The sequence below is a fragment of the Pipistrellus kuhlii genome, unplaced genomic scaffold (assembly GCF_014108245.1).
Source record: "Pipistrellus kuhlii isolate mPipKuh1 unplaced genomic scaffold, mPipKuh1.p scaffold_m20_p_4, whole genome shotgun sequence".
Lineage (NCBI taxonomy): Eukaryota > Metazoa > Chordata > Mammalia > Chiroptera > Vespertilionidae > Pipistrellus > Pipistrellus kuhlii.
In genome coordinates, this window is record NW_023425540.1 from 59,494,898 (window position 1) to 59,517,355 (window position 22,458).

The following is a 22,458-nucleotide window of genomic DNA, read 5'->3' on the forward strand; positions in this document are numbered from 1 at the left end:
TGACTCTAATTCTTTTGTGCCTTTCTGCATTTAAGGGGAGGAGAAACAGGATCTTCCTTTAATTAGTCTCTCCCATTTCTGAATTCCTTCTTGAGTTTCCTGTTCCACAAAATAATAGGAATCCCTTATCCTTTTTGGAAGAAGCACCTGACAAGAAACTAAAGAGCTCTCCCTCTTAGAAGTTGAATGAAGAATAAAATCTTCTCAAGTTCATATTCTCAAGTTTAAAATTTTAGTGTTTTAATACTAGTTAAACAATTGCTTTTAAAAATGGGGGTGATGAATGGGGGAACAGATTTTGACTGGCTTTTGCTTTGAATAATTTATAATTTTTAACATATTCCACAAGGTATTACATAGAATATATGTTCTTAAAATGCTCCAATTTTCTGTATGACTTAGCTATATGCACTATAATCTTTGGAGAAGAGTGGGTTAAACAGCATTGGAAATAGACTTGACTTTGGCCAGTGGAGGGAATTTTATTTGATCTTAATATCAAATGACTTTAAAAGTGAAATAAAAAGTTTCAGTTACCCACTTTTTAAATTTTCTTGGCAAGATGTTAAAAGAAAAACAAGAAGAGTACATTGAGTGGGATGATGTAATGTGAGCTGCCAAGAACACTGATGTCTTAAGAATGAAAAAATAGGAATCTGTTTTAAGGTAGAGTTATTCAAATGTTGAGAAAAATACTCATTTTGATGAGAGAGAAACTTTCAACTTTATTTCTTTTAAAAAAATATTTTATTGTGTTTTTTTTTTACAGAGAGAAAGAGAGAGGGATAGAGAGTTAGAAACATCAATGAGAGAGTTAGAAACATCAAGAGAGAATCATCGACCAGCTGCCTCTTGCACACTCCCTACTGGGGATGTGCCTGCAACCAAGGTACATGCCCTTGACCGGAATCGAACACGGGATCTTTTAGTCCGCAAACCAATGCTCTATCCACTGAGCCAACCCGATTTCGGCTAATTTTATTTCTCTTAATAAAGAATCATTTATGGAATATAATGAACAACATAAACTGATGAGCAAAAACAGAGACAAAGAAGCATGGATCAGACCGTCAAACCTCAGAGGGAAGGTAGGGGAGGGTGGAGGTAAGGGGGAGAGATCAACCAAAGGACTTGTATGCATACATATAAGTCCTAACCAATGGACACAGACAGTGGGGGTGGGGGGTGAGGGCATGAGTGGGGGGATGGGGAAAATGGGGCGATAAGGACACATATATAATATTTTAATAATGAAATAAAATAAAAAGTCAATCACAGGCACCCCCCCAAAAAAACCCCCACAAAAAACAAAAACACAAAACAACAACAACAACAACACAACAATTGGTTAGATTTAGAAGCCTGCATTTTATTGGGAGAAGAGCCCTGCTTAATAGTAAAGCAAGGAATTGATATGAACTCTGACCCATTTGCAAAGCTTTAAAGGTCTAGAGAAATAGAGGTAAAACAACAAGCAAACAAAGAAACTCACAAAATTAATCCTTAGAAAGAAATATTTGGTTTACATGCCTAAAGATTTTGTGAATGTCCGAGGCACCTATCAGAGTGAGGCAATTGTCTTCTCTTCTGGAGGTTGCAGGCATTTTTCTTCTCACTTTATTTGGTCCCAGAGGAATATGCTTTAGCCACACAGATCTAGTCTGAGTGTGGCCACAATGTGAAGAAGGCAGCCAACATAATCCCCTTTGTCAGTCCAGCTAGTTGATAGGGCAGGACAGTAGGGAGGGAGCCATATCCTACCCTGAAATATGTCCTCACCTGCTCAATATGGCATCTTCCCTAACCTTCCCCTGCCTGGCCTAACCTCCCCATCATTGAACTCACATAGGTGTAGAATAGGATTCGTGTTGGTCTCTGTTTCAGTAAGCTAGGCTGACATGGTGAGAACTCCTGGTACTCTTTTGCCTCTCTGGCTTCTCTTTTCTTTTCCTGTAGTCGGTCAAGCTTCTGTCTTGTCCCTCTTCTCTTCTTTGTATTCTTTTCCCAGGCAATGCCAGCTGTTTCCATGGCGTCTGTGCTATTTTTATATCGACAACTTCCAAAATATTTCTTGTCTGGGCTTTCTTCTGAGTAGTTGTTTGTCCACTTGAGGTTTCTACTTACAGGTATCACACTCAATTCAAATTTAGATCGAAAAGCAGTTACCTTGTTGTTGCAAGGGATGGCAATGTCCACGTAGCGCAGAGGAGAGTCTGTGTTACACAGAGCAATGGTGGGCAGGTTAACATAAGACGCCTCTGGGAGAGGCTGGTGGTCAGCCCTGGGGTCAGTCACCACCAGAAGTCTTGGCTCCCAGAAGGCTGCCTGGATCTGGTTGGTGAAGGTTCCCGGGGTGAAGCGGCCGGCAATAGGAGTGGCTCCAGTGGCAGCAGCAAACTTCAGCACAGCTCGCTGGCCAGTATTCCTGGACGATATGACACTGACGTCAGCTGGGTTTTCAATGGCAACAATGGCCCGAGCTGCCAGCAGAAGCTTCTCCCAGGTTCTCTTCAGATTGATGATGTAGATGCCATCGCTTTTCCTCTTGTAGATGTACTGCTCCATCTGGAAGTCAAGGTTGGTGCCACCTAAGTGGGTTCCTGCTGCAAGGAATTTGAGGACATCCTCCTCCTTCATTTGCAGGACATCAAGCGCTCTGGACATTGTGAAGTTGCCCTTTAAGTTACGTGGGAACTGAGAACAACGCCGTATGGAGCCCTCCCTGGGTAGCGCGGAAAGCTCAATTCAAATTTAATATTCCCCCAAATGAGCTCATCATCAGTAGCTTAAGACTGTCCTCCAGTATTCTCTCTAACAGTAAATGATTAGCACTTCCCACTCAGAGACATGCTAGTCAGCTTTGCTTCTCTTTCTTTCTTTCTGTCCATGAACTATGATTATTAGCACCTCCTAAATTCTCTGGAATCCATCCATTTCTTTCCTTTTTCAATGTCACCATTTTAATCCAAGTCAGCATTATTTGTCAACTGTTTTGTGTTTTTGTTTTCCCCCCAGTAGTTTTCTGTTGAATTCCTTATATCTAATTTTGTTATACCAAAATCACTTGTCCTCATTGTGATCAATCTAAACAGATAAAATGAAAACATGATCAGATCTCACTTTGCTGGGATAAGGTCTAAGCTTGATGGTCTACAGGTCCTGCATATCAGGTGCCATCCCGTGTCTCCGGCCTGTCTTGTTACTTATTCCTTCTCTTCCTATGTTCCTGCCATATTATATTTTTAAAAAATAGATTTAAAAAAAGGATTTTCTGCAAAGGATTTCAAATATAATACTGCCTCTAATACTCCTACCCATTATTAAATGCCTTTTATTTCTGGCCTTAAAATCCATTCCCCCTGGGATGCTTTTTCCGCATCACCAGATGAAGTCACACATCTGGGGTATGTGTTTCTGTGGCACCCAGCGCTTTCTCAGTGTCCCCATTAGGCTGCAAGCTCTGTGAGCTCAGGGATGGGGTCTTTTCCTCCACTGTCCTACGTTCTTGGCAGAAGGCCTGACATTCATAACTATCAGTGGATAAATTAAAAAAATATAGACAACCAGTTTGATTTTGATACAAATAATGTGAATGTTTAACATTCATAGAATAATTTCTAATTTCACTCCCTGTAGGTAATCCACTTAAATCACTAGTATTACTATGGACCCCATCAGGGCTTAAATGCTTCCCATGTGTGCACTGTATAAACCAAAGTTATGGTGGGAAATTCCCATCAAAAGATAAGCTTTCTGCTTAGACACCTGACATGTTCTAAGTAGAAAGAGAGTTCAGAGGGAAGAAAAATATGATATGAGACTTTACAGAGTCATGTGCCCCTCATATTATTGAGTAAATGAGTCCCCAGCAGTAGCCACCTTTCTAAATGAGGCATTGAGACAACATCCATCCTCCAACAACAATTCCAGTACATGAACTTTCCCTTTGAGGATTTTTGAGGTTCATTTGTTCTTTTCAGGTGTTAGAGACATTATCTCAATTTTAATAGCTTGAAATTCCATTTTTATTGAATTTAGTGGTATACTCACTGTATTGAAAATTTATTGAGAAATAACTTATTTTCCTCATTGTAGACTTGCAATGAGACATTTACCATTCTCTTTCTTACATGTCACTCCCTGGCCTACCTTCTCATCCCAGGCTAGGCTGTCTCTCCTCCTCTGAGGTCCTCATCTCTGTCTCATCCTTCTCCTCAATGCCTCCCATCTTGTAGTTCACAATCTGTGTTTGCTAGGGTGAACTTAGAATGCTCTGGCCCAGAGGCAGGGCAGTGGGCTAAGCATGGATTTGTTTTTTAAGGTTTTTAGCCCATTAGAAGATGAACATAGATTTGTTATTGGTGGTAATGGTGTGTAGGGCGGGTGGGGGGGAGTGCGGATTGGAGGGTTAGCATTTTGAAGGGTGAAGGGAGAAGCTGTCAGGAGAGTTGTGAGGATTCCCCCAAGTGGGAACGAAGAGAGTTTTGGGGGTTTGAACACTGAGTGCCACTGAGATGGGAAGAATGATGACTACATGGCAAGCCCACCAAGAGTGGAGGCAAAGGTCATCAAGGCCAACTTGGCTTGGAGGGAGTGGAGCTGCTGGAGGGGAAAGCTCACATTTAAATGGATCCTGGCTTGGGCAGGTGACCATAAGGCTGAGGAACAAGCCCTTCCCTTGTACCCAACGTCCTATAAAACCTGGGTTGTTAAATGATGCAAGTGTGTGGAGGGAGACCTGAAAATTGACTGGTATATTTGGCTTCTAGCCCATCATGGTTGGGTAGGCCTTAGAGTAAGTATAGTTGTACCTGCACATGTACAACATGGAAATCTGATATTATGTGCATTTTGAGTGTCCTGGAACCTGCCAGTGTTTTAGTAGGCCTTGGTAACTCCCCATCTTGCATGTTAGCCCAGATTAAAATCTCGGCCTTGATAAAATAAAAATAAAAAAAGGTGGCTAACTGGCAATTGCTGAATAAACTTACCTAGAATATTATACAGATTATTATAGAGAAGGAGATCTTGAAAAATCAATCATCCCCAGAAAGCACTCGCTAAAGAATCAGACTTTTTGTATAGCACTTTTTATCTAGACTCGAGAGTTATTGCTGATGGTAACACTTAGTTTAAAATGCCAGTTATAAATAAAGTGAGAAAATACAACCTTTGAATTTACCTGTAATACAACAGAATGTGATATGAACAACTGTGAAATCTTATTTTTATTTAGCTTTATCCAGCCTACATGTAATTTCCATCAGCCTGAGGATGCTCCCAATGTAATTTCCTGGTGTTGAATTATATTAGATCAATGATAACTATACCTTTTAAAATATGTTTCGAGGACAGTCAAATAGTATTCAGATTAGCATATTAAAAAAGATAGTTTTTCCACAAGGGAAATTTAAATAATGTATTTTAAAGGTTATCTGAGGTCTCTGTGTTTTAGCATTCCATGTGAATGTGAAATCTAAAACATATTTGTAAAGTATAATTTTCAAAGAGGTAATAACATGATTTCCCAGGCAAAAATAAAATGAACATATGTCATTGATTTTATTTAAGTCATTACTTAAAGAAGGTACCCGTTAGATATTAATACTGGTTGGAAGAACATATAAGAAGCTTGCACATTTATAGGCAACTTAATAAAGAAATATTAGTTAAGTTAGTTCTAAAAACTGTTTAATGTGTAGCAAAGCATAAATCTTTGGGTTTAGCTCTTCTACTAAACAGAAATAGAAATATACAAGTTAACAAGCAAGTTCATTAAGTCTAAGACCTTTCATCAATAGTAAATAGTCCGTTCTCTATACAGGGTATCCCTCAAAAATGTATACACACACTTTGAATAATTTTAAAGGCAGTGTTTATTAAAATACATATCATTTTCTTTTTATTGATTTTTAACAGAGATAAAGGGAGAGAGATAGAGAGCTAGAAAAAGTCGATGAGAGAGAAACATTGACCAGCTGTCCCCTGCACGCACCCTCCCTCCGGGGATGTGCCCGCAACCAAGGTACATGCCCTTGACCGGAATCGAACCTGGGACCTTTCAGTCTGCAGACCGACACTCCACCACTGAGCCAAACTGGCTTTGGCAAAATACATATCATTTTCAAAATTGAACTATTTGCTGTTAAAGTATGTATATATATTTTTGTGAAAACCAAACGGAATGGCCAAGCCTAAATATAAGAAATGTAGGAAGAAACTCAGCATGTTTGTCTTGGAGAAGATAGATGTAGGATGGTTGAGAGAGGATTTGAGTGAAAAAATGTCATGTTTTAAAAAATATATATATTTTCAAATCTTAAGGAATGAGGATATAGTCTACATATATGTATCAGAAGAGGCAGGAAGACAGTTGACCCTATCTTGGTTCTTTGGGTTCTGAAGCAGTCTTAAGTGCAGGTCTCTGGCAGCCCTGTCTAGTCACTTGCCACTAGCAGAAGCTGGATCTGAGGAATGATGTGTCTATGAAAACCAACCTGCCAAAGAGGCTCAGGGGGGGTTAGGCATCGCACCCTAATAGCAAAGGGTGGAATTCAGACTTTGGTTGCTAAATTTGCAGGCCAGAACTTATCACATCCCAGCTATATTCCTTCCATTTACTTCACATGGTGGAACTGGGGTATGTCTGTACCATGCTATGTATTGCATTTTCCACTCACCAGATTTTACAAATGTAAATCCTAGCATTGATTCAGTCTATGTAGTTGACATTCTTAATGACTAAATTCCCTGAATCATGTTGAGACATCATAATGTACCTAGTCATTATAAGTAAAGAATATTTTGAGTATTCTTAGTAAAAAAAAAAGTGCTTATAAGAATATGAAGTATCACTATAATATTAGACTATCTACTAGAATATTCATATATTTATACATACATGTACATATATATTTAATTAAATACATATATTTAATTGTGGAACCATTAGAATTATAAATCCAGATTTTAAACGAATGAGAAACCTAAAAAGAGTTCTTTAGCTGAAAATGCTATGTAGTGTTGGTCTAAACCACTTATAAACATGCCCAAGGCGATATATCATTCTTTCTTATCACAGTCTTCTGCTTGACTTCAAGGAAAAACAATTAAAAACAGCTCAGTAAACCCTGAAAAGATTCTATTTTATGGATGATTGCATCACTAAATAAGAAACCATTCCCTGTGAAGTAGTCTAATTGAATTCCTGATGGCATGGGTCAACTTTATTGTTTTTCAAAAGAAAGCTACAAGATAGAGTGGACTTCAAATGGTTATTAAGCTCTCAAATATTTTTGTATTTTTGTATAGTGGACATAAAACATTTGAAAAACTAATAAAATGTTTACGAACTCAGATTAATAACAAAATACATTAAAATCTTTGAAGTGATAGATTAGTTGAGTCTAACTCACTTTCTCTCTGACCAACCAGAAACTGTATCCTTAACCCTTTTCAATACGTTTAATACTATTCTACTTTTTAAATTGTTACTGGTTCACTTCAATTGCCACATTGCTTCAGGCTCTGTCCTTTTTTAAAATAAATTATTTTTTATTTTTTTACTATGAGACATAAAATACATAAATAGCTTTAAGTGTCAGTTCTCAAATCTTTTAAAAAAAACTGTTACTGCCTTCTAGTTGAAAGTGGACTCATGGAAAACAGAGACTTGGTGACAAATAAAATAACGAAAATGGTACAAAAATGTATGTGCGGTGGATCTATCAAAGGGTTTGTTCTTTGATAGGATTCCTGGTCTGTAAAATGAAAGTGTCCAGAATTGCAGGTCATTGTCCTGTGGAGACAGAGAAAGGACTTGCATTTTTGGTCAGTTTTTAGTTCAGAAGGAAGAGCCTCATCTCCTAGCAGCAGGTCATAGACTATGTTTTTTGAGTCACTAGTTTAAAGCAACAGAAGTGATCTGTGTCAGACTTGTTCAGTGCAGGGAAGCAGTGACTGAAGTGAGACTGGAAGGCAGTTTGCTGTGGCAGGACAGTGATAATTCCCTGACACGGATGGAAAGCCTATGATAGAGACTGCAAATGAATGCGGTGTTACAGGTTTGGCTTTTAAATACTGACAGGCCTGAATGGTTTTCTTTTTATCCTGTGAAGGACTATCTGTGCTTGTGTATTTGGGAGAAGAGAGGACAGGCAGGGAGGGGAGGGAGATAGAAGGAGAGTTGAGGAGAAGATAAGAAATTTCCAGGGAGACAATCAGATCATCTGTCAGTAATAAGCATTTTGTCCTCTCTTTTCAAAATGGGTGTTTATGCATTTTACTTCCCCTCTTATCTTAGTTCAGAAGTAAATAACAGTAGAGTGAGCATATTTTTTTCTAATCCCTGATAAGGAAATGCCTCTGAGTTTTCACCATTAAGTGAAAAACAATTGCTTTTGCTTTAAGGTAAATATTCTTTATCAAATGAAGTGATAATTGTTCATGCAATCATTTGAGAATTATTTATCGAATGCTTCCAACATTGAAGGCAATCTTCTAGGACTCTAGGTGCTTGAAATATTCTTCTGAGTCTAGGTTACTAAAAGGTTTTTAATGCATTTAAAAAAGCAATATGGACTGTATGCTGAGTGTTATCAAATACCTTTTCTATAATTGTTTAAAAAACAGGTGTTTTTTTAAAAAAAAATTCCAATACATCACAAATTACATTAATATATCTCCTCATATATATATATTATAAATCACTCTTACTTTCTTACAATAAAATAGATTTGGCCATTAAAAACAAATATTCTGTCCTGGCTGGTTTAGTTGAGCATCTTCCTGTACACTAAAAGGTTGCAGGTTCAATTCCCTGTCAGGGCACATGCCCAGGTTGCCAGCTCAATCCCTGACAAGAGGCAAGCAGGAGGCAACCGATTCATGTTTCTCTCTCAGATCAAGTTTTTTCTCTTCCTTCCCCCCACCCCGCCCCTCTTTCTCTCTCCCTCTCTCTCTCTCTCTCTCTCTCTCTCTCTCTCTCTCTCTCTCTCTCTCTCTCTCTCTCACACACACACACACACACACACACACACACACACAATAAATAAATACATACATAAATAAATAAATATCAGTGAATATGTTCTCAGGTAAGGATAAGAAAGAAAAAAAAAGGTTATCTCAATAAACACTCTCATAAGACAAGTATTTTAGTATTTTTTCCTTATCTTCTCTCTAAAATAGATTTCAACTTTTTCAATTTTAGTTAATATTATGGTTGATAAAAAAATTTGTTTCTCTTTTTTTTAAATATATTTTATTGATTTTTCACAGAGAGGAAGGGAGAGAGATAGAGAGCTAGAAACGTCGATGAGAGAGAAACATCGACCAGCTGCCTCTTGCACACCCCCCACCGGGGATGTGCTCGCAACCAAAGTACATGCCCTTGACTGGAATTGAACCCGGGACCTTTCAGTTCACAGACCGACGCTCTACCACTGAGCCAAACCGGTTTCGGCAAAATTTGTTTCTTTTCTTGTGATATATCTGTTGTGCCTTTTGCCCCTTTAAAAATTGGGCTACTAACCTATTTATTTTTGGTTTGTATGAATACTTTTTGTGACTATTCCTCTCATTTGCTAAATTTTTTCTCTCAGCTTGTTCTTTTCCTTTATTGAATTTATTTTTGTTTAGATAATTTTAATTTCTATGTGGTCATATCAGCCCTTAGTTACTTCCCTGCCATCCTCAGAAAGACTACTCAGACCTTGAGCTGATTAGAAGACTTACTCATGTTCTTATAGTACTTTTCTTTTTTTATTGTTTACATTTAAATCTTTGATCCCCTTGGAATTTATGCAATAGTTGTTATATAAAAATCACCTTAATTTTTCTCTCAAGTAGGTACCTCATTTTCCCATAGCATTAACTTAATAGTTTGTCCTTTTCTTTCTAGTCAAAATGTCACCTTTACCATACGCTAAATTCACAACTACCTGTTCTCCATTTATTTACCTGTTTTAAAAAACCATACTCTTTCAATTTCAAAATCTTTATAGTATATTTTGATATTTGATAGGAAATCTCCCGTTCTTTTTCAAAATTGACAAGGGTATTCTTGCGTATGAACTCTTCTGTGTATTTTGGAATCTATTTTGTTTTGTGTTTCACGAAAAGTCTGGTTTAGTTTTTATTTGGAGTGAGCCAGTTTTATATAATATTTGGAGGAGAATTTTATGCAATATTTGGAGGAGAAAAAGGTCCACAAGATTCCCTTCCCTTCCTCCATTTTTTCAGGCCTTATTTTAAGGCCTACGGTACATTTTTTCTCCAGTAGTTTTGTTTAGTTGATTCTATCTCTCTCATCCTACCAGTTTTCTTCAAACCACTGGTGATCCTTGGCTGTGCATGTATTTTTTGCTGATTAGAATGGGCCACCGATGTTTATGTTCACTCAGACTGCAGATCCCTTGCAGGGATGTGGGGCTCTAAGCTGTGTGGTAGTGCGCATGTGTGTCTCACAGGTGGACTTTCCTTTGGTCCATATGGAAGGGCCCCTACAATTGCCAAATGAAGATGCCTGTACAGGTGGGGGTGGGGAGATGCGTACCTCATGTGTTTTCGCTCCCAAAAAGAGCTGGATCAGGCTCCATGACAGATTAGAAAAGCACAACTTTCCCTTTGCTAGACTCAGGAAGCAGTTCTCAGCATTCTGGCGGAGGGCAGGTGCTGCTGACAGCTGTTCTGTGCACACCAGGCAGAGGATGGACTGCCTGGCTTAGCTGTCAAAGACAATTCCTAACTTAACTACCTAAATGCTGCCCCACGGTCCCTCTAGCTTCGGTCCCTGCCAACTCTGAGCCTGGAGCTTTTTTTGGCAGGAATGACCCCTACCTCTCCTAACGCTTCCCCTGTGCTTATTTTGAGTTTGTTTTCTCTGCTCTGGTTTATCTGTCATTATGCTCTGTGCTGCTTTTTATCTTCTAGAAAGCCATCACATTTCTGATAAAAACATTTCTTACTTCAGTATTGCCATGATTAATGTTTATTAGTATGCATTTACTGTCATTTCAATGAAAATTTTATGTATATGAGCATATGTATGATTGGGGAGGAAACATCTAAATCAGAAATCTGGAATTTAGAAAAATTCTATTTTCTAACATGCTACCTTTCTTATATAAGAAATTAACTGAGGCTTATATATGAACTGGTCACCTTTCTTAACTTCTTTTTATTTCTAATAACTTTATCAGTTCATTTCTTTGTGGTTTAGGAGTTGCTTTCCATTGATTTTATCATTTCAATCTGCAGATTCTAGACTTTCTTCTTCTTAAGAATATTTTCTTCTGTAATTGCTTCTGTCTCATCTATTCTGTTGCCCCATTCTGGAAAAATCATGTGTACATATAAATACATATGTATGATTTGTATCTTCTCTTCTTATTTTTCTTGCCTTTCCTGTACTTAGTTCTGGAGACACAGCAGACATTTATTAAAAAATGTATACGCAGCCCAGCCAGGGTGGTTCAGTGGTTGAGCATTGCCCTATGCACCAAGAGGTCACTGTTTTGGTTCCTGGTCAGGGCACATGCTCGGGTTGCAGGCTAGATCCCTAGCAAAGGGTGTGCGGAGGGTTCTCTGTTTCCCTAGAAGGGCTGTGCTGTTTCTCTCTTATCGATGTTTCTACATCTCTCTTCCTATTTCTCTAAAAAATGTCAATAAAAATGAAAATTTAAAAATGTACAATATATGCAGTTTAGTTATGACAGCAGCTTTTCCAAAGAAGTAATTCCTGTGAAGTCTTGATATCTCTGAGTGAGTGCAAAGTGGCCAGCCCCGGGAGTGTGCAAACAGCGGAAGATGGAACCAGCGGCCACTAAAACCAACTGCTATAAAGGCCATTGCTGAGGCAATATAGAACAGGAAGGAGAAAGCCCTTTGTCCCTCCTCCAGCCTCACATTCTCCCTCTGGTGACCTCTACTGGCGAAACCTTACAGGAAGCCGCTGGCACAGGAGAAATGTTTGTAGAGTTCCAGCCATAGCATCACAAAGCTGGGTAGGGAAGGGAGGGTTTGGAGGTGAGAGATACCAGTTAATATCCTGCAAAGTGACTGTCATATGTGAAGTGGACAAATACTAAGGTAAATATTTACATTCATCAGAGGCACACTCACTAACCCATGTCATGGAAATATTATTTATGGGCAAAGAAGGACAAATAGAGCAATGAAATAGAGTCCAGAAAGAGATGTGCACATAAGCAGTTACATGATTTGCCATAAAGCTGATATTTCAGTTCAGTGGATAAAAGATCACTTTATAATAAATGACGTTGGATAAAGTGGTATCTATTTGGGAAAAAAATGAGTCTTGAACTTGACCTCACACCATACATAAGAATTAATTCAAAGTGGGTCATAGGTCTAAATGTGAATAGTAAAACAATAAAACTTCTAACAAAGGTAAATGACTGTGGAATATACAAGATTTCTTAAGGCACAAAAAGTGCTAAGCCATAAAAGAAAAGAGAAAGAGATAAATTGGACTTCATTAAAATTAAGAACCTGTGTTGATCAAAAGACATAATTAAGAGAGTTAATGGCAAACTGCAGATAGGGGAAGATATTAACAATACATACATTTATATGTATATATAATATATACATTTGTATTATATTCATAACACATACATTTATGTAAATACATACATTTGTGTTTTGGACAAAGGACTCATATGCAATATATATAGATATTAAACATCTATAAATCAATAAGGATAAGACATAAAACTTAAATGAAAACCACAGTGAGAAAATAGTACAAACCCAGTAGAACAGAAAGGAGAAAGCCCTTTGTCCCTCCTCCAGCCTCACAGTCTCCCTCTAGTGACCTCTACTGGTGGAACCTTACAGGAAGTAATACTGAAAGTGTTGGTCAGATTGTAGAGCAGCTGGAGCTGCTGATTGGTTCAACTATTTGTTGATATCTAGTAAAGCTAACTTAGATCCAGCAATTCTACTTCCAAGTGAATTCAGTGTATATATTCATCAATTGAATACAAGATTGTTGTTTGCAGCTCTAGTCATAATAATTCCAAACTGGAAAAAGTACAAATATCCAGCAATATACAATTTGCTTTTGGGGAAAAAAAAAAAAAAAAAAAAGGCAAAAGCAAATTAAGGTATATTTATAAAATGGAATACCATGTAGCAATAACAAGAAAAACTAATATGTAGTAGCAAGAATAAATCTTAAAAACCTTCAGTTGGAGTGAAACCAGACACAAAAGTGTATGTACTGTGCATTCACATGCATGAACTTAAGGACAGTTAAATATGACTGGTGATGAGGAAAGTCAAAATAGAGGTTATTGTTGTGGGTCCTGCACTGAGAAGAGGCACAAGGGGATTTTCTGGAGTGACTGCATACATAAGAAAAAAATGTATCTAGCTGCACAGCTAAGAATGTGCTCTAGTGTACAAGTCATATCTCCATAAAGAAAAAAAAATGCCCTAAAAAAGGAAAGAATATTTCTTTTGTTAGCATGTCCTGCCACTTCAGGAACAATAGGTTCCCATCATTATGCTGAGAAGCATTTTTCTCTTTCCTGTCCTGCTGAAGAAGGCTAGCATCAAATAAAAACAGAACAGAAACAGAGAGATTGGCCATTCTGTGTCCCGTGAGGAGTGGCATCAATTGCAAATTGAATTCTTTTCATTTTATGACTCTTTCTGAGACAGAGCAGGGCGATAGGGAATTTGTTCATTACACCTTAACATACATCCTTTGAAAAATGAAGAAAACTTGCCTACAAAGACCTTACAGCACATGGAGGATGAAGTGCTTTGGAGGGGATACAGATGAAGCAGTACACAGAGCACAGTGCCAAAGGGCACAGGTGTGCAGTCAGATTACCTGCACGCAGAAAGCATCTAATAAGTATTAGCTGCTCTTATTCAAATCTTAGCTTAATAAAGCCAATAGCACCTTTGAGCAACTGGTGGAAAGTTGTCTGGCCTTATTTGATTCTTTAAGTAAGTGTGTATGTATGGGAGGATATATATGAGATATCTGCATGGTGTGTGTGTGTGTGTGTGTGTGTGTGTGTGTGTGTGTGCACGCGCGTAAGCCCACATGTGCATGAATTAACCTGATGATCACTTCTATGAGAGATCACTTCTATGAGAGATCACTTCTGCTAGAATTCAGGGAGTGATAAATAGCTTGTTTGCATCCCTAACTCTTGTCGGCAAGGAGCCCAGGGGAGAGTCAAGCCTTTTACTGGAGAAATCATGGGCATTCTGCCAGAGAGAGTCAGGCACCCTAGGGGAAGGTGATTCTAACTGAAGGGTCATTAAAGAAGCAACAGGACCATCATTTGGAAGTGAGGGGAAGATCAAGGAGAATGAATGAAGACTAATGGTATAATGCTAACCCAAAGCTAAGTTTCTAGCATTGCCTGAATAATACATAAACTTGTAATTAAGATTAAAATGATGCCTTGTGGGAAATGTTCCTTTTGACCAGAAGAATTCAATATTTCTTGTGGTCATTAAAGCAAGATGATAAATCATCTTTTCATTCTCTTTTGGAAGCAGGAGAGTGGTAACTTAAGCCACAAAGAAAGTGCTGAGGTCTTTAGAAGGAAGAACGGAGGCTGGTGGGGAGGTGCCGGGAGGATAGCAATTTCAGACTCATGAACATCTCGGCTAGTCCCGTCCGCTGAAATCTGTGTTAAAACCGAGAGGAGCTGTGACTTTTTGGTGTGGGTATGGGATGGAGGGTGGGGAGAGAACTGACTTGAAGTTTTGAACTTATAGGAGTTTTTCTTATGAGAAGTTGGTCTACACACTTTCTGACCTACCAATCTATATTTATTGAGCTTAGATTTTAGGTCTTTCAGTGAAGGGAAGCTTGAGCCTGGTCAAGCTCTCTGGATTGTGCTGTGTGTGTGGCCCCCCGGGTGGATGCCAATTCACAATAGTCAGGAAGGTACAGAGTTATGGAGATCGGAATCTGAAAAACGAACCAGCTTACTTCCCTCTTTAAACACAGGAACCAGAGCACATTGTCCACAGTCACACAGCCATTTACCAGCAGGTGAGGACTTGAGTGCAGACCTTCTTACTTGGCACCGAGGGCCATGTCCTTTTTGCACAATGCCACATACAGGGCGATTTCCGTCAGAGACACTGCTTAGTGCAGAAATCATCATTTTGTCAGCAATTCTAAGAGATGGTGATACTGTACATGGTTTGAGAAAATTATAGACACAGTTTTATTTTTTTTAAAGGCTGCAGGTTTAGGGGATAGAATTTTATTGATTTCAACAAGCTATGAGGTATGGTTTTATTATATCATCAATAAGAAAGAACATGGAATGCTTTCCTTCTTCACTTTCATCTAAAAAAAGTCTTTACCCTCAGTTCTGCTTGCTGGATTTCAGAACTGGGCCTCTTGGCGGTGGCCAGGAGTTATGACCTGTGTTGCTGTGTATGAAACAATATACAGTATTGCAGCAGTCATGTGCTGAAGGTAGTGGCTGTTCTTTGGAAAGAGCAGGACTGATTCACAGACTAAATAAAGGGTTCAGTCAGTAGCATACAGTACAGTGGTTGTGAACTAATTTAAATAAGAAAGTATTTCTTTCTTTATTCCAGGTAAATTATATTAATTTCCTAGACTTTTGTTTTTAAAAACAATTAGGGGCTAGTTACTAGAAATTAAATATTATGATGATGACTAATATTTTATTTTTATAATCAAACTTGGCGTGCTTCTCAAGGCCACTCTATATATTTGGCATTATAGTATGGTCCATGCATATTTTCAGAGGGTGCCATTCATGTAACTCTGAGAGGGTCACCTTTGCAGTTTGTGAAAAGTCTGTGGATCTGGTGTTCCCGCAGTTGACTCAGAACGCTGTGTCAGCATTCTTCAAGAAAAGACTTCCAAAATGCTTAGCTCAAGAGTTCCCACTGCATATGTGCAAATGCAAATGTTTGGATTTCTTTTTTGGGGAAAGATTCTTTTTTTTGTTGTTGTTTGTTTATTTATTTTTAAAAACATTTTTATTTATTTCAGAGAGAAAGGGAGAGGGAGAGAGAGATAGAAACATCACTGATGAGAGAGAATCATTGACTGATGGAAACATCAGTGATGAGAATCATTAACCGGCCTGCATGACTTCTACTGGGGATTGAGCCTGCAACCAGTGCACATGCCCTGACTAGGAATCAAACTGAAACCTCCTGGTTACCTCCTGGTTCATAGGTCAACACTCAACTGCTGAGGCACACCAGCTCGGATATCAGTGCTCTCTTGAATTCATCACTGTTTTTTTGTTTTGTTTTGTTTTTTATCACTATTTTCTAATATTTTCTAATTGAATATTCAAATATGAATATCATAGAATTCAAATATGAATCACCCATAATCCTATTGCTTATGCAAATTTCTATGTAATTTTTCTAAATTTTATGTTCTGGTAATCATTGTTATTACTGACTTCATTCACTACTTGAATGTAGGAATGAGTAGGGCCAAGGAGCTGTGGTTTCTCTTTAACCTTCTTTTATTGGACTCTGGCAGAAAAGTTGGGGAAGCATGCATTAGCATTATACAGACAGAACTGTGTCTCCCCCCCCCCCCCCAAAAGATGTAAAGTCTTAACCTGCCCCCTACCTGTGAATGTGACTTTATTTGGAAATAGGACAATTGAAGATGATCAAGTGAAGATGAAGTCATAAGTGTGCACTCTAAACCAATGTTGTATGAAAAGGACAAGTTTGGACTCGAGTCAGGCAGACACACAGAGAGAATGCCATGCGAAGATGAAGTCAGAGATCGGGAAATGCATCCCACAAGCCGAAGCATGCCAAAGATCACCAGAAGTGACCAGAGGCTAAGAGAGCGGGGTGGGGCAGGTTCTTTCACAGTCTCCCCTCCCCCCGCACTCTTCCTTGCAGCCTCTAGATCTGTGAGGAAATACGTTTCTGTTGTTCTAAGTCACTTAGTTGGTGGTACTTTGTTACAGCATCCTTAGCAAACTGATACAAAGAGGAAGATAAATGCACATAAATATAGGAATATAGGAAGATAGCTAGATAGGTGGGAGAGGAGAGGAGAGGAGAGGAGAAGAGAGGAGAGAGAGAGAGAGAGAGAGAGAGAGAGAGAGAGAGAGAGAGAGAGAGAGAGAGAGAGAGAGAGATCTAACTTGCGTTAAATAAAGAAGGAAACAGGAGAGATGAAATGGAGCCTTGTTCTTATGGATAAGAATGAATGCTAAGCCCTAGCTGGGTGCTCAGTGGTTAGAGCACGGACCCACACACTGAAGGGTCACTGGTTTGATTTCATCCAATCAAGGGCATGTATCTTGGTTGCAGGCTTAACCCCTAGCCCCATCAGGGAGTGTGCAGGAAGCAACCAATCAATGTCTTTTCCTCAAATCAATGTTTCTCTCTCTGTGTCTCTTCTTCTTTCCACTCTCTCTTAAAAAAAAAAAATCAATGGAAAAAGTATCCTTGGGTGAGGATTAACAATAACAACAACAAAAAGAATGAATGCTAAGGCTGTATGGTTTGCTCTAAGCTGTGGAGTTGCTATTTGCAAAACCTGTCACAAGTTGCATGCTTTGACTTGCATTAAATAGCAGGAAAACCATAGTGGCCTTAGGTATCAAAGGACACAACTGACATTATTCTCCCGGGGAGCACCTGTTTGAGTGTGTCCACCTCAGGTGGAGAACTAACTTGTTTTTGTTTTGTTTTTTAAATATATTTTATTGACTTTTTACAGAGAGGAAGGGAGAGGAATAGAGAGCTAGAAACATCAATGAGAGAGAAACATCGACCAGCTGCCTCCTGCACACCCCCCACCAGGGATGTGCCCGCAACCAATGTACATGCCCTTGACCAGAATCGAACCTGGGACCCTTTAGTTTGCAGGCCGACGCTCTATCCACTGAGCCAAACCAGTTTCAGCAGAACTAACTTGTTTTGGGAAATTAAATGGAGAGAAGCAAACCAGGATCCCCAACATAAGTTTTCCACCTCATTTAAGTGGGCTGAAAATATCCCCAATCTCATTCATTCCTAAATCGTTCCTTGTTCCAATTTAATTTTGTCCAGATTCTAATTTCCCCCCCCTGTCTCATGTTCATGATGCCATTACTGCCTTTGGTCCTGGGTTGGTGTATGTTTTTGACTTAGGCCCTTCCAAAGCATTTGCATGTTTGCCTCATTCTGCCTTGGCACTTTGCATAGGTCCCTTTACCCTTAGTGCACCAAGCCCTGGCCTTCTTATAGGAGGCCCAGCTGACCTTATGTTGTCTTTTATGTAACTACTAGAGGCCCTGTGCATGAAATTTGTGCGGGGGTAGGGGTTGGGGAGTGGGTGGTAGTGTCCCTCAGCCCAGCCTGCACCCTCTCCAATCTGGGGCCCCTCTAGGGATGTCTGACTGCCCTCTCACAATCCAGAACTGCTGGCTCCCAACTGCTTACCTGCCTCCCTTCCTGATTGCCCCTAACCACTTCTGCCTGTCAGCCTGATCATCCCCTAACCACTCCCATGCCAGCCTGATTAATGTCTAACTGCTTCCCTGCCAGCCTGTTTGCCCCCAACTTCCCCCCTCTGCTGGCCTGGTCACCCCTAACTGCCCTCCCCTGCAGGCCTAGTGCCTCCCAACTGCCATCCCTTGTTTGCCTGATCACCCACAACTGCTCTCCCTCGCAGGCCTGCTCCCTCCCAATTGCCCTCCCCTGCTGGTCATCTTGTGGTGGCCATCTGTGTCCACATGTGGGCAGGATCTTTGACCACATGGGGGCAGCCATCTTATGTTTTGGAGTGATGGTCAATCTCCATATTACTCTTTTATTAGATATTGTAGGATAGAGGCCTGGTGGGGGCCAGCTGGTTTGCCCTGAAGGGTGTCCCAGATCAGGGTGGGGGTTCCCTTGGGTTGTGGGGTGGCCTGCGCAGGGTCCTGTGGTGGTTTGCAGGCCAGCCATGCTCCCTGGTGACACAAATGGAGGCCCTGGTATCTGGAATTTATTTACCTTTTACAATTGAAACTTTAGCCTGGAGCGGAGCCAAACCTTCTGCTTGCTCTGTGGCTGCTGCCATTTCTGTTTGTATTTGTTTACCTTCTATAATTGAAACTTTGTAGCCTTGAGTGGAAGCTTAGGCCAACTGGGGCAGGCAGAAAGCTTGGTTTCTTCCATTGCCTGGGAAACCCAAGCCTCCCTCCTGCTTTCTGTGGCCGCAGCCATCTTGGTTGGGTTAATTTGCATACTCACTCTGATTGGTGGGCATGGCTGGTGGGTGTGGCTGGTGAGTATAGCAGAGGTATGGTAATTTGCATATTACTATTTTATTAGGCAATATTTAAAACTGCAAGATTCCACTAAGCACCAGGGTAGGATAAGTGTGAAATCCCAAAGTGTGGTGCCAAATCACCTCGGGGCTGATTTTCAAAGGAAATGTCAAGACAGGGCCCCACAACTCAGGACTCCCTCACCATCTTCAAGAGTTGAGAGACTAGAAGAGGGAGGGCTTGGGTAGAGCTTTCTTTGGAGAGAACTGTGGTTATGGAAGCTGTATTCTCTCTCTGGCTCTTTCTTTTGGAGATATCCTTAAATCTCACCCTTTCTAAGGAAATATATCTGAGATTATTCAAATGAACCAGGCATTGATCTGTTGGTAACTTGAGAACATACTGATAAATAAAAAAATTCTGTTAACAGGATGACTTGCATCAAATGTGACTTATCTTGCTCAGCCACATAAATCAAATGGTTTTATTGATTGTAAAACACACTTTGATCTTTTTCTGCACTTTGCAATAGAAACCCTGTAAACGTGCTGAGCCACTGCTGAAATATTCATTTCTTTTCTCCTTTTGGCCTTCTTTGAAAAAAATTACTCAGGAGGGTAAATATTTGAAACAAGTGGATATGTGAAGAGAAATATGAGATGAGAAGGTGGAAGAGGTATATAATGAGGATCATAAAAACATGTGCCACTTTAGCATTTCCAAATTCCTTGTCATCAGATTGGCCACCTAATTAGAAATTCATTCATTATCCATAACGGCTGAGGCTGCACGGGTTGCTGCTTTTGTCAAATTGTCAGGAGCAACCACTGCAAATACCTCAGAAATATTAATAGAGTAGAACTTGCTCTGCACCCAGGATAGTGCTAGTGCTGGGGCTACTGGGACACAAAGATGATTGAACTAGATCAAACCTGACTCCTGCCCCTTTACAACTATTTGGGGAGGCAGGATTTAGCAATCTGAAGTGCAGCAGGGGGCCAGTAATTCAAGACATTGTGCAGTTAATACTAGATTGTGTGGCTCAGAGTAGAAGCTCAGATTTTAACTTCTTTCTTCAGGTGAATTTAAGCAGTTACCAGCATCCTTAAATACATATTGCTAATACCTTCATTTATTAGAAAGCTCTTTTGTAGTCTCTGTCACTCATTTTATAAATTGTACAAATACAAATTTAAGGTGATATTTACAATTATTAAAAGAATTTGAAAAGGTTTATAAGGCCAAATAGTATATGAATTTTAGGAATATTAATTAAATGGTCAGATCTTTAGTTATATTTATTATTAGTTTGTACAGAAAATGAGAAATATTTATAAATGCTCCTTTTTCTAGGCTCATATTTTTCTAGCATGCAACACTTTCACATCTGCCTTAGTTATTGAAGATACCATCTTTCTAAATCCATGTCTGATATTGTCAGTGATACTTTATCTCAGGTCATAAATACTCATTTATATAACATTAAGTTAGTTATTTTTAAATTTTACTCTGTGTCTAGTTGAGATCTGTGCAATGCAACCATGAATTGTGTTGCTTTTCAGTTTTTAAGATCTTTTAAAAACATCTTAACTGAATTGTGATAAATTTATTATTCCCTCTTTTAAAATCAATTTTGTCAACTGTACTCTATTATATATTCCAAACTAATTGATGTAGGTAATGTTACACTAATGTGTTGTGGCAGAGACTCTAAGGGTCAGCAAATATTGCATTTCTTTTCCTACACTTCGCAGTCCCCTTGCAATGAGGTGAGGAGCTCTGATCAATGCAACACCAGAGGTCATGATTGTGTGCCTTCCTGGTGAAGGTAGGGAAAGTCCGTGTGCAAGTTTCTAGTATCCCTTTGATAAGCCACATATCCACGGGGTGCAGTTACAAGCCAGTGGAGCCTCTATTGTCCTGGGTCCCTGAGTGACCATGTGAAACAGATTTGCCACCCTATGAGGGGCATGTAGTGTGAACAAGAAATCATAAGATAGTTCTGGTTGGTGTGGCTCATTTGGTTGTAGTGTTGTCCTTTGCACAGGAAGGTTGTGGGTTCAGTCCCAGTTGGGGCATATGTGGGAGGAGACTGATCATTGTCTCTCTCTCTCTCTCTCTCTCTCTCTCTCTCTCTCTCTCTCTCTCTCTCTCTCTCATTGATGTTTCTCTCTTTCTCCCTCCTTCCCTTCCTTTCCCCCTCCCTTTTCCCCTCTCCCTGTCCCTGTCCATGTCCCTCTCCCTATCTTCTCTCCTTCCCTCCCTCCCCTTTCTAAAGTCAATAAAACAAAACACAAAAAACAAACAAACAAACAAACAAAAAAACCCAACAGGCTGTGTTAACATCTCTAAGACTTTGGTGCTTATTATAATAGTTACCATGGCATGACCTTGCCTGCTCTTGCTAATTATATGTCTTCTCTAAATAAATAAGATAAAACAATAGAGAGACTGCTTATCATATGAACTATAGTCTAGACTGGAATATAAAGTCATTCTTTTTAGTAAGAAATAGGTTGAGAATATACCTCACTTTATGATATATAGTCTTTCATTGAAACAGGTTGACTATTTCTTTAAGGTCACATCGTCAAAGAACCCCAAGTTACCATCTTTTAAATTTGTAAATAACTATTTATCATACCCTAATAAATTGTGTTGATGGTAATATTATTTTCAGCATGTACAGTATTTTTCATGTAGCAAATAACATCAACAGCTGGTTACCATATTGTCATTTAGAGCAGATTTTGTAAGCACTCTGAAAAATAATGGTCTTTATATTGCTGGCATTGGGACCTACAATTTTTAACAGGAGGTTTCTATAAACATTTACCCAGCCCCACAGAGGCTCCGAATTTGATGGTTAAATGCCAGAATCATGAGTAGAATAGACCTAGAGGCAGTTTTGCTTGTGCTGATGGCATTGTAGTATCAGACAATAGTCCCTGCACAGAATAGCAGAATGACATTTCTCCTTGAAGTGTTTACCAGTAATTCCCCCTCAGACACCTCAGGCATCCACACAGCAGTTTGTCACCTGTGGGCCCCACCACATCTGCTCTGCTCTCCTGCTCTAATGCTCTCTGGCCCACAGAGCTCCTGGGAGGAGGGAGAAGGCCCACCTGCCATGGCCCAAGAGGAGAACTGCTCTGTGCTCAGGGATTATCTCCAGCTTCTCTCAAATCCTCAATGC

At 39.5% G+C, this 22,458-nt stretch overlaps 1 pseudogene; it reads right to left on the minus strand.

Moving 5' to 3' along the window:
* Nucleotides 1–2,158: 2,158 nt before the first annotated feature.
* Nucleotides 2,159–2,735, minus strand: LOC118703620 (annotated as a pseudogene).
* Between the last annotated feature and the right edge of the window lie 19,723 nt (nt 2,736–22,458).